This window comes from Vulpes lagopus, chromosome 23 (genome assembly GCF_018345385.1).
Source record: "Vulpes lagopus strain Blue_001 chromosome 23, ASM1834538v1, whole genome shotgun sequence".
Taxonomy (NCBI): domain Eukaryota; kingdom Metazoa; phylum Chordata; class Mammalia; order Carnivora; family Canidae; genus Vulpes; species Vulpes lagopus.
In genome coordinates this window covers 49,094,291-49,105,371 of record NC_054846.1, presented here as the reverse complement: position 1 = coordinate 49,105,371, position 11,081 = coordinate 49,094,291, and the positions used below count along the sequence as shown (strand labels likewise).

Below are 11,081 nucleotides of genomic sequence, written 5' to 3'. Positions count from 1 at the left end.
AGGCCCCCTGCCTGGCTGGGCAGGCGTTTCAGTCGCTCGCAGCCGCGGAGCTCAGCGGAGATTCTGCTGCCTCCCCTGGCCCGCCGTCGGGATCTCCCTCCTGGCCCCGCCAAGCAGACGGGGGGAACGGCCCCGACTGCGGGGCCATGGCAGTAGCCTCCTCGTCCTTCGCCGCCGCTAGTTCCGCCGAGTCGCTGGCTTCTGCGCGAGGGACCCCCACCACCTCCGCAGGCTGAGCCTCTGCCGCCTCCGAGCAGTGAGGGCTACTATGCTCCCGCTTTGCTGCTGCCTCCGCCTCCCGCCCGCGCAGTCACCCCTCCGGCTGCTCAGTCCCGCCTCAGGTAACGCCGAGAGAGCGCGTCGGGCACAAACTCCGGGCGCCCGGCCCGCGCGCGGCTCCCACACGCCGCGGCTCCGGAGTCCTGGCGCTAGGGTCTCAGCACCGACAGGACCCCTTCGGCCCCTGTCTCTTCCCTTTCCACCTTCGTCAGGGTCCCGGGCAGCCCCCACCCCTACCCTCGCTTTCTCGCCTCCGAGGCCGGGAGCCCATTAGAAGTCCCTTCGTATCAGGGACCTGGTCCTTGACTCCTCTCAGGGGCTTTTCTCACTTCGGAGACTCAGGAAGCCCTCATTTTCTCGGGGAACTCGTTTCAGATGGCTCCAGCTCCACACTGAGGGGCTCCCTTGTCCCTCAGAGATCTGGACTCCCTCACTTGACTTTTCTCAAACACACTCTTCCCTGGAAACTTGCCCCTTCTACGTTAGAAGGGACTCCCCACACCCCCACCCGCGTCCCAAGACACTACCGCCTCGCTCTTCTCTCTTCTCCTGTCATCCCTCCTCCCATCCTTTTCCCTCCTCTGCCTTTTACCCTTCGCTTGGAAGACTCCAGATTAAGCCAGTTGTTTAGATTTAGTTAGAAATGAAACCCATGTTTGTGTGATTTTAAGACCTTTCCTTTTATAACTCTGAGAAAACCTTGCTGAAGAATTTGGACTTTATTCTGTACGAATGGGGAACCACTGAAGGTTTTTTTTTTTTTTTTTTTTTTTTTAAGATGTAATTTGTTTATTCATGAGAGACACAGAAAGAGAGGCAGAGACACAGGCAAAGGGAGAAGCAGGCTCCATGCAGGGAGTCTGGTAGGTACTGGATCCCAGGACCCCGGGATCACGCCTTGAGCCCAAAGCCGCTCAACTGCTGAGCCACGCAGGTGCCCCGCCACCACTGAGGGTTTTGTAAGCAGGAGTTTGGTATGATTGATTATCTCTGGTGAAAATGTGGAGGAAGAATTGAAAGTGAAGGCAGGGTTGAGGCAGAAAGCCTAGGTGGGCAGGAAACCAGTGTGCTAATCCAGGTCAGAGAGGATGAACTGGAATAGTGGTAGGGAAATGAAGAGAATGGTGTGCAGTTCCAGGTTTCAATTCCATGAGGTTTCCAGAGTTGAGAGGGTTATTGGGTGGTTTCTGGTTTCGTTGGTGGGATGCATTGGTAGGGTTTTTTTTTTTTTTCTTTCTTTTTTTAAGATTTCATTTATTTATTCATAAGAGGCACACAGAGAGGCAGAGACATAGGCAGAGAGAGAAGTAGGCTCCCTGCAGGGAACCCTGTGGGACTTGATCCCAGGACCCGGGGTTCATGACCTGAACCAAAGGCAGATGCTCAACCCCTGAGCCACACAAACATCCCTAATTTGAGGTGTTTTTCAGATATCACTGTGGTTTGCTGGAAACTTGGGTCTAAAACTTGGGAGACTCTGGTTTGCTAGAAATTAGGTCTAAAAATTGGGAGAGAGGGTCAACAGAGAGTATAACAGGGATATTTGAAGACTTAATATGGGATGGTAATACTGAAAGAAGAGGGGAGCCAGGAGCAACATCATTGTTTGAAGGGTAAGAGAGACTGAGAAAGCGAGGTTAAAGGAATGGGACAAGAATAAGAACAGGATAACATTATAATAGAAATCAAAGGAAGAGGGTTTCAAAATGGGACAGGATGACCGTCACTGTCAGGTGCTGCAAAGGCTGAGTAGAATGAGGATTAGAATGAAACCACTGAATTTAGCAATTAGAAGATCATTTGTTTCCCCTGAAAGATACTTTGAATTGTGCAACAGTGGCAATGATAGCAATAGATCATGAAGGACTGAGGAATAAATGGAAGGCAGTGAGTAAAATTACTCTTTGAGCAAGTGTGATTGTGAAAGAGAGCTGATGGTAAGTAACAGCTTTATTGAAAATATGCTCTATGTCAGGTTCTGTTAAGATGCTTTATGGATCACAACAGCCTTGTGGTATAGGTATCAGTATTCCTCTTTGACAATTGAGAAAACTGTAGGCAAGAATTTGAACAAAATCTGTCTAGCCCTGACACCTCTTTTTTTTTTTTCCCCCCACTATGGTACATGTAGTTGAAGGAGCACCTGGGTGGCTCAGTGGTTGAGCATCTGCCTTTGCCTCAGGTCATGATCCCAGGATCCTGGGATCAAGTCCTGCATAGGCTCCCCACAGGGAGCCTGCTTCTCCCTCTACCTGTGTCTCTGCCTCTCTCTCTGTGTGTGTCTTAAATTAAAAAAAAATAAAAATAAAAAAAAATGTGGTTAAGGACCAGTTTCTTTAATATAGAATGGAGGGGTGCCTGGCTGAGTCAAGTAGGAGGAGGAGGAGTGTGGGGCTTTTGATCTAGGGGTTGTGAATTTGAGCTCCACATTTGGTGTAGAGATTACTAAAAATAATAAAGAGGGGCATCTGGGTGCCTCAGTGGTTGACTGTCTGCCTTTGTTTCAGGGCATGATCCTGGGATCCAGTCCCACATTGGGCTCCCTTTGGGGAGCCCACTTCTCCCTCTCCCTATGTCTCTGCCTCTCTCTCTGTGTCTGTCAGGAATGAATAAATAAATTATTTTAAAAAATAATAAAGAAATATAGAATAGGACAGCTGAGAGTTCAAGAGTTCAATATTTCAAGGTAAGAAAACCCCAAAAAGGGATCCCTGGGTGGCGCAGCGGTTTGGCGCCTGCCTTTGGCCCAGGGCGCGGTCCTAGGGACCCGGGATCGAGTCCCACGTCGGGCTCCCAGTGCATGGGGCCTGCTTCTCCCTCTGCCTGTGTCTCTGCCTCTCTCTCTCTCTCTCTCTCTCTGTGTGACTATCATAAAAAAAAAAAAAAAAAAAAAAAAAAAAAAAAAAAAAAAAAACCCCAAAAAACCAGCAGGGTATAACTGCCGTAGTGCAGTTGAAGGGGAATGGAAGTATAGGTTATTGAAGTAATGAGAGGTTACAGGGCTGTGAAGTGTGTTGAATATGTCATTGGTATGGATGTCATAATTGCCCAGTATGATCTCAGGAAATGGAGTAGAGGAGATACTGGGTTCTATAGGTGGGGCTGCTCAGAACTGAGGGACCCAGGATTGAACTGGAGGTTCCCTATTACTTGTTAGAAAATAGTACTAGGTAATACAGATGTTTGTGTGAATTAATGTTGAGTTCCTGTGCCCTGGATCTATGATGTATTATTCTCTCATACAGATGTATATTTGGAATGGTCTCAAATACAGATCTTTTGAGATTTGGTATACGGTGGGCCTGTTTAATTCTGTTTAAAAATGTAGGTGTTGAGAGGCTAAGCTAGGGACTCTCCACCCCAGATAACATTTTGTGTTTATATTAATTGTAAAAGGAAAATTACATATTTATGTGTACTTATTCTCTGGCTTACTTAAAGTAGAAAGCTGACTTGCTTTAATGTTTTTTTTTTTTCCCTATGTAAAAGTGTTTTTAGATATATTCTTAATGTTGTATACTTCATTGTTCAGCAAAATGAGCATTGTGTTGGAATTTGAAACCTATGATAAGGGCTTTTATAAGAATTTCATCTCCTTCCAGTAAATGAAGCCCAGTTATTACAATGTATAGTGTGGGTGATGCTGAATGTTTCAGACCAACAATGGTATTATACTATTTTCCAAGTCATCATATGGAGATTACTTCAGTATGGTCTCACTAGGATTATTTTTGCTGAGCACTCAGAGTGGGTGGTTGTTTCAGAGAGAGGCCTACTTGTGATAATTAAATTTTTAATTGCTTTTTAAAAATTTTATTTTTTATTTATGAGAGACATAGAGAGAGAGGCAGAGACACAGGCAGAGGGAGAAGCCTGCTCCCTGCAGGGAGCCCGATATGGGACTCCATCCCAGGACTCCAGAATCACACCCTCTGCTGAAGGCAGGGCTTGTAAACCACTGAGCTACCCAGGGATCCCTTTTAATTGCTTTTTTAAAAAAGGATTTTATTTGTTAGAGAGAGAGAGAGAGAGAGAGAGAGCGAGAGCGCGCGAGCCCACATGAGTGTGGGGAGAGGGAGAGGAAGAGAAAGCAGACTCCTTACTGAGCAGGGAGCTGGTTGGTTGGTTGGATATTGAGAGGCTGGATCCCAGGATCCTGAGATCTTGACTTGAGCCAAAGACAGATGCTTAACTAACACTTACCTCACTGAGCCACCCAGGCGTGCCCCCCCCACCCCCATTTTTTTTAAAGTAAGCTCTAGGCCTTAATTTGGGGCTCAAACTCAGGGCCCTGAGATCAAGAGTCACATGTTCCACCAACTGAGCCAGGCAGGACCCCTTTTTATTTTATTTTATTTTATTTTATTTTATTTTATTTTATTTTATTTTATTTTATTTTATTTTATTTTTATTTATTTATTTATTTATTTATTTATTTATTTATTTATTTTTAAAAACTTATGTATCCTGAATGGATAGTTTTTTTTTTTTTAAATCTTTATTTATTTATGATAGTCACAGAGAAAGAGAGAGAGAGAGAGAGGCAGAGACACAGGCAGAGGGAGAAGCAGGCTCCATGCACCGGGAGCCCGATGTGGGATTCGATCCCGGGTCCCCAGGATCGCGCCCTGGGCCAAAGACAGGCGCTAAACCGCTGCGCCACCCAGGGATCCCAGGACCCTTTTTTTTTTTTAAATTAAAAAGGGGTCCTGGGATCCCTGGGTGGCGCAGCGGTTTGGCGCCTGCCTTTGGCCCAGGGCGCGATCCTGGGGACCCGGGATCGAATCCCACATCGGGCTCCCGGTGCATGGAGCCTGCTTCTCCCTCTGCCTGTGTCTCTGCGTCTCTCTCTCTCTGTGTGACTATCATAAATAAATAAAAATATTAAAAAAATAAAATAAAAATTATTTGTGATAATTTTAAAATCTTCCATTCCTAAAAATTTTAGAAAGGCAGGTTTGATATAAGGAAAAAAAAAAGTCCTAAATATAATCAACTTTATTATTATTAAATGATTGTAGGCAAATTTCTTATCCTCTGTGAGATTTAGTTTTATTTATTTATTTATTTATTTATTTATTTATTTGGATTTAGTTTTTTTTAAATTTTTTTATTTATTTTTTATTTATTTTTTAGTTTTTTTTTAATTTAATCTTTGAATAGGTAATACATTCAAATGGTTAAATAAATGTTTTCATATTTATATATTTTATATAAACAGTGAAAGTCTCACTCCTGTGCCTATCCCCCATCCTCCCAGTTCCATACCCCCCTCCCAACTTTTGCTATTTGTTCGTTCGTTCCTTCCTTCCTTCCTTCATGCTTAATGTGGGGCTTGAACTCAGGACCCTGAGATCAAATTGCATGCTCTACTGGCTGAACCAGCCAGGCACTCCTACTTAGTTTCTCTATATTCTTTTAGACTTGCTTTAGGCAAATGATTACAAATATGAATATATAATCTTATTTTTCTTATTTTTTTTTAAAGTAAGCTCTGTGCCCAGCATGGGGCTCAAACTCACCTGAGATCAAAAGTCACACACTCCACTGACTGAACCAGCTAGGTGTACCTTATTCCCCTCCCCCACCCTTGTTTTTAAAGAGAGGGAGCAGGGAAGGGTACCTGGGTGGCTCAGTAGGTTGAGTGGTCAACTCTTGGTTTTGGCTTAGGTCATGATCTCAGGGTCATGGAATCCATCCCCAAGTCAGGCTACACACTTATCAGGTATAGCAGGTAGTCTGTTTGAGATTCTCTCCCTCTCCCTCTCCCTCTTCCCCTCCCCCCTGCTCTTTCTCTCTCTCAAATAAAAAAACAAATACACAAACACTTGCATAGTATTCCATTGAATACTCTATCATAATTTATTTGGTTCCTTATTGTTGGACATTTGTATTACTTCCAGGTTTTTTATATTATAAACAATTCTGTAAGGAAGATATATGTCGTATCTTGAACATAGGTTGTTTTACATGTGTGCAAGGGTAGTTATAAATTGGCAGGAACTGGGTTTCTTTTTCTTTCTTTTCTTTTTTTTTTTTTTGTTAAGATTTTATTTACTTGATGGGACCCTGGGTGGCTCAGTGGTTGGGCGTCTGCCTTTGGCTCTGATCGTGGTCCTGGGGTCTTGGGATCGAGTTCAGCATCAGGCTTTCCATGGGGAGCCTGCTTCTCCCTCTGCCTGTTTCTCTGCCTCTCTCTCTGTGAAGAGAGGAAAAAAAAGAGAGGCATTTACTCTCATGAATAAATAAATAAGATCTTTTTTTTTTTTTTTTTTAAAGATTTTATTACTTGAGAGAGAGCACAAGTGGAGGGAGGGGCAGAGGGAGAGCAGGGAACTCCAGGCGGGGGTTGACCCGAGGACTCTAGGATCATGACCTGATCTGAAAGCAGGTTCTTAATTGACTGAGCCGCCCAAGCACCCCAGAAAGTGGGATTGATTGATTGATTTAGATTTTATTTAAACTGCTGAGCTACCCGGGCTGCCCAAAAAGTGGGATTTATAAGTCAAAGAATATATGCATTTATAACTATGAAATATTGCCAAATTGCTTTGCTTAAAGTTGTTCTAATATACATTGACTGTTCACTCACCAACATTAGCTATATCATAGGTAATACTTAGGTGCTTACTAAGTGCAGATATTATTCAAAATACTTTATATATATTCATTTAATCTTACTAATATCCCAGAATGCCTGGGTGGCTCAGTGGCTGAGAGTCTGGCTTTCGCTCAGGGCATGATCCCTGGGGTCTGGGATAGAGTCCCGCATCAGGCTCCCTACAGGGAGCCTGTTTCTCCCTCTGCCTGTGTCTGCCTCTATGCCTCTCATGAATAAATAAATAAATAAATCTTTTAAAAAATTTACTAATATCTTTTTTGAAACTTTTTGAAAATCTTTACTTGAAGAGGGGAGAGTACAGGGGGAGACTAATCATTATCTCTCTTTTTCATGTGAATAAATTGAAGAGAATTTAAGAGACTTACCTAAAGCATATGAGTACTATGGCAAAAATTCAAACTAAGTACTCTAGCTCTAGGATCAGCATTATTAATACTGTACTTTGCTGTTATCAAAGTAGAATTTAAGAGACGTAATACCTAAAGCATATGAGTACTATGGCAAAAATTCAAACTAAGTACTCTAGCCCTAAGATCAGCATTATTAATACTGTACTTTGCTGTTATCAAAGTTGAATTTTTGCCGGTCTGACAGAGAAAAGTGGTACCTCAGAGTAGTTTTAAGTTTTAGAAAATTATGTTAAAGTTAAGCATCGTTTTATGTTATTCATATTTCTTTTTTAAAAAATATTTTATTTATTTATTTATTTATTTATTTATTTATTTATTTATTTATTTGAGAGAGAGAGCACACACAAGTAAGTGAGTGGGAGGAGAATGAGAGGGACAAGCAGACTCCACACTGAGCACAGAGCCCAACTTGGGACTAGATCCCATGACTCTCAGAGCACCACCTGAGCCAAAACCAAGTGTTGACACTAAACCTGACTGAGCCACCCAGGTGCTCTAAGTTATTCATATTTCATTTTCTGTAAGCTACCTGTTTAAATTCTTATTTTTCATGTCTCTTTTCTGTTGATTTCTATGTCTCTCTTTACATATTATACATATATATACATGCACACATATATATTTTATATAATTCATATATATGTCATAGGTTTTTTTCTGTGGTATGTATTATGTATTACAGATATTTTCCCATTTTGGTATATGTCTTGTGACTTACTTTATTTCCCTGCAAAACTTTTAGATTTAGGTGCATTTTTATGTAGACCAATTTTTCTTTTTTTAAGTAGACAAATATCTTAATCTTTTATGGCTTTTGGATTTTGAGTCATAGTTAGAAAGGCCTTCTCCATTTTACTCCTTCACTTTTTATCTTTCTAGTGGGAACAAGAAAAGAGAACTATTTTGATGGTCAAAGTACTTTGTGAACTATAAACTGTAAATCATTATACAGATAAAATATGTTATTTATTTGTCTCCTGAATAAATTGTATAAAGGATGTATTCTCTTCATTATTTTTTTTAAAGATTATTTATTTATTTATTTATTTATTTATTTATTTATTTATTTATTTATGGTAGACATAGAGGGAGGGAGAGAGAGAGAGAGAGGCAGAGACACAGGCAGAGGGAGAAGCAGGCTCCATGCCAGGAGCCGACATGGGACTCGATCCCAGGACTCCAGGATCGTGCCCTGGGCCAAAGGCAGGCGCTAAACTGCTGAGCCACCCAGGGATCCCCTCTCTTCTGCATTAATTGAAATACAATGACATAATTTTCTTTCTGCAATGTGGAAATTGGTGGTATTGATGTTGTGGTTGATGGTTTCCTTGGACTATTTGCATGGGATCTTTTTTCAAAAGTAGGCACTGTGGAAATTCTGAAGTATTTTTGCATATTTTAGTTTTGCCTCTGTATATTATTTATTTATATTAGAATTATTTTTTTTATAAGTTTAAATTTTATTTTTTATTTTTTATTTATGATAGTCACACAGAGAGAGAGAGAGAGAGAGAGAGAGAGGCAGAGACACAGGCAGAGGGAGAAGCAGGCTCCATGCACCGGGAGCCCGACGTGGGATTCGATCCTGGGTCTCCAGGATCGCACCCTGGGCCAAAGGCAGGCGCTAAACCGCTGCGCCACCCAGGGATCCCTATATTAGAATTCTATAATTAGAATCTGAAAGTTCAGGCCGCCTGGATGGCTCAGAGGTTTAGTGCCTCCCTTCAGCCCAGGGCATGATCCGGGATAGAGATCCCGGGATTGAGTCCCGCATTGGGCATCCTGCATGGAGCCTGCTTCTCCCTCTGCCTGTGTTTCTGCCTCTCTCTCTCTCTTTCTTTCTGTGTGTGTCTCTCATGAATAAATAAATAAAATCTTAAAAAAAATCTTAAATCTGAAAGTTCTCAAAAATTGTTTTGCTATCACATTAGCTATGATCCACAAATTTATACATGGTTTACCTTGGGTATTGTATTTCTGCTGATTGGTAGGAATTTGTAATTTGTGAGGACACCTCGTGTGTGTGTGTGTGTGTGTGTGTGTGTGTGTGTGTGTGATTATAAAATTAATGCATTTTCATTAAGGAAAAATAGGGAAATAGAGGTTATTTTAAAGGAAAAGATATAAATTTTTCTTGTTTTTTTTTTAAGATATAAATTTTTCATATCTTCCCTAGTTCCTAAAAGTTAATGGCCAATTTTAACAATTTGGACTATATACTCTCAGAATTCTTTTTGTACTTTTTATGTATATGTCTGTTTTGTCATCACCAGCTCTCTAGGGTTTGGCATAGTGTCTGTCACCTAGTAAGTACTAAATAAATGTTGACTGAGTGAATGAAAAATTAATATGCTTTTACATAAAAGTATGGAATGAATGGCCTATTTATTGTCTTTTTTATCTACTGTAAATTTTGATTCATATTGAAATTTGTATGCCACAATTCATTTGGAGGTAAGTTTGAGTCTAAGTCCTTACAGAGCTCATAGTCCAATGAAAGAGATGGATAAACAACAGTTGAAATACTGTGTAATTACTGTAACAGAGATTTGTGCAAGCATTATCAAAGCACATACACAGAAAGGAGATTGAGGGGTCAGAGGACACTTCCCCTGTGAGATGATTACTGAGAGAGCTATGTAGAAGAAGTCAGGGAGAAAGAATATTACCTGTTGAAGGCATTGAAGTGTGAGTAGAGCTCTATAAGTAGTTCTTATAGAACTACTGTGTCTGCAGTAGATTTTGGCAGTGGGGAAAGGAGTAGAGAGAGATGAGGGTTGAGGCCAAAGATGAAAGAGCCTTTGTATGACATATGAAGAGTTCTTAAAAGTTTACTCCCCTTGGAGAATAGATTGGAAGAGGTGCAAGAGTGGCAAAAGGAAAACCAAGAAGACATTGAGTATAATAGCTAGAATGAGGTGAATATCACTTCAGCTGAGATAGGAAGGGAAAGCTACACTTGAAAGGTGAGTTAAGTCTGGGGCATGATTAGGCCAGTTTTACTAGAGCATGGTCTTTGAAAGCCAGACTAAAGAATTACACATGCAGCAAATGTCATTGAAGATTATCTGTCATGTGTGTTATATGAACTGTGACAGGTTATAGTTTACTTCCTTTTGGCTAGTCTGAAATGATGCTGAAATCTTTCATGCCTATGAAATAGTAGAAATTTTATCAAAGATAGATTATTTTAAAAGATTTTATTTATTTATTTTAGAGAGAGAAAGAGTGCACACTTGCTAGCAGGAAGAGGGACAGAGGTAGAAGGAGAGAATCCCAAGCAAACTGCACTGAGTCTGAAAGGAGCTTGATCCCATGACTTGGATGTCATGACCCAAGTGGAAACCAAGAGCCACCCAGGCATCCCAAAGACAGATGTATATATATATGTATGTATGTATGTATTTATTTAAATGTTTTTTTTAATTTATTCATGAGAGACACAGAGAGGCAGACACACAGGCAAAGGGAGAAGCAGGCTCCATGCAGGGAGCCCGATGCAGGACTTGATCCTGGGATTGTAGGATTATGACCTCAACCGCTGAGCCACCCGGGCATCCCAGACAGATGTATTTAGATGGGAGTGAAATTTTGGACTGAAAGTAACCCTTTATTTGCAAGGAAATAAATGTGTATATATAAAGACCTATGAAGATGGGCATTATGAGAAAATACCTTTTTATTTTATTTTATTTTATTTTATTTTTTATTTATTTTTAATATTTTATTTATTTATTCATGATAGAGAGAGAGAGAGAGAGGCAGAGACA

At 41.0% G+C, this 11,081-nt stretch overlaps 1 protein-coding gene across 3 annotated transcripts in view; it reads left to right on the top strand.

Moving 5' to 3' along the window:
- The window catches only part of TESK2 (testis associated actin remodelling kinase 2), a 144,266-nt gene continuing 133,185 nt past the window's right edge, over window positions 1-11,081 (top strand). For all 3 annotated transcript variants that reach the window (XM_041738221.1, XM_041738219.1, XM_041738218.1), the window contains exon 1: window positions 1-341. The gene's annotated coding sequence lies outside the window, so the exon portion shown is untranslated. The remainder of the gene's footprint in view (window positions 342-11,081) is intronic.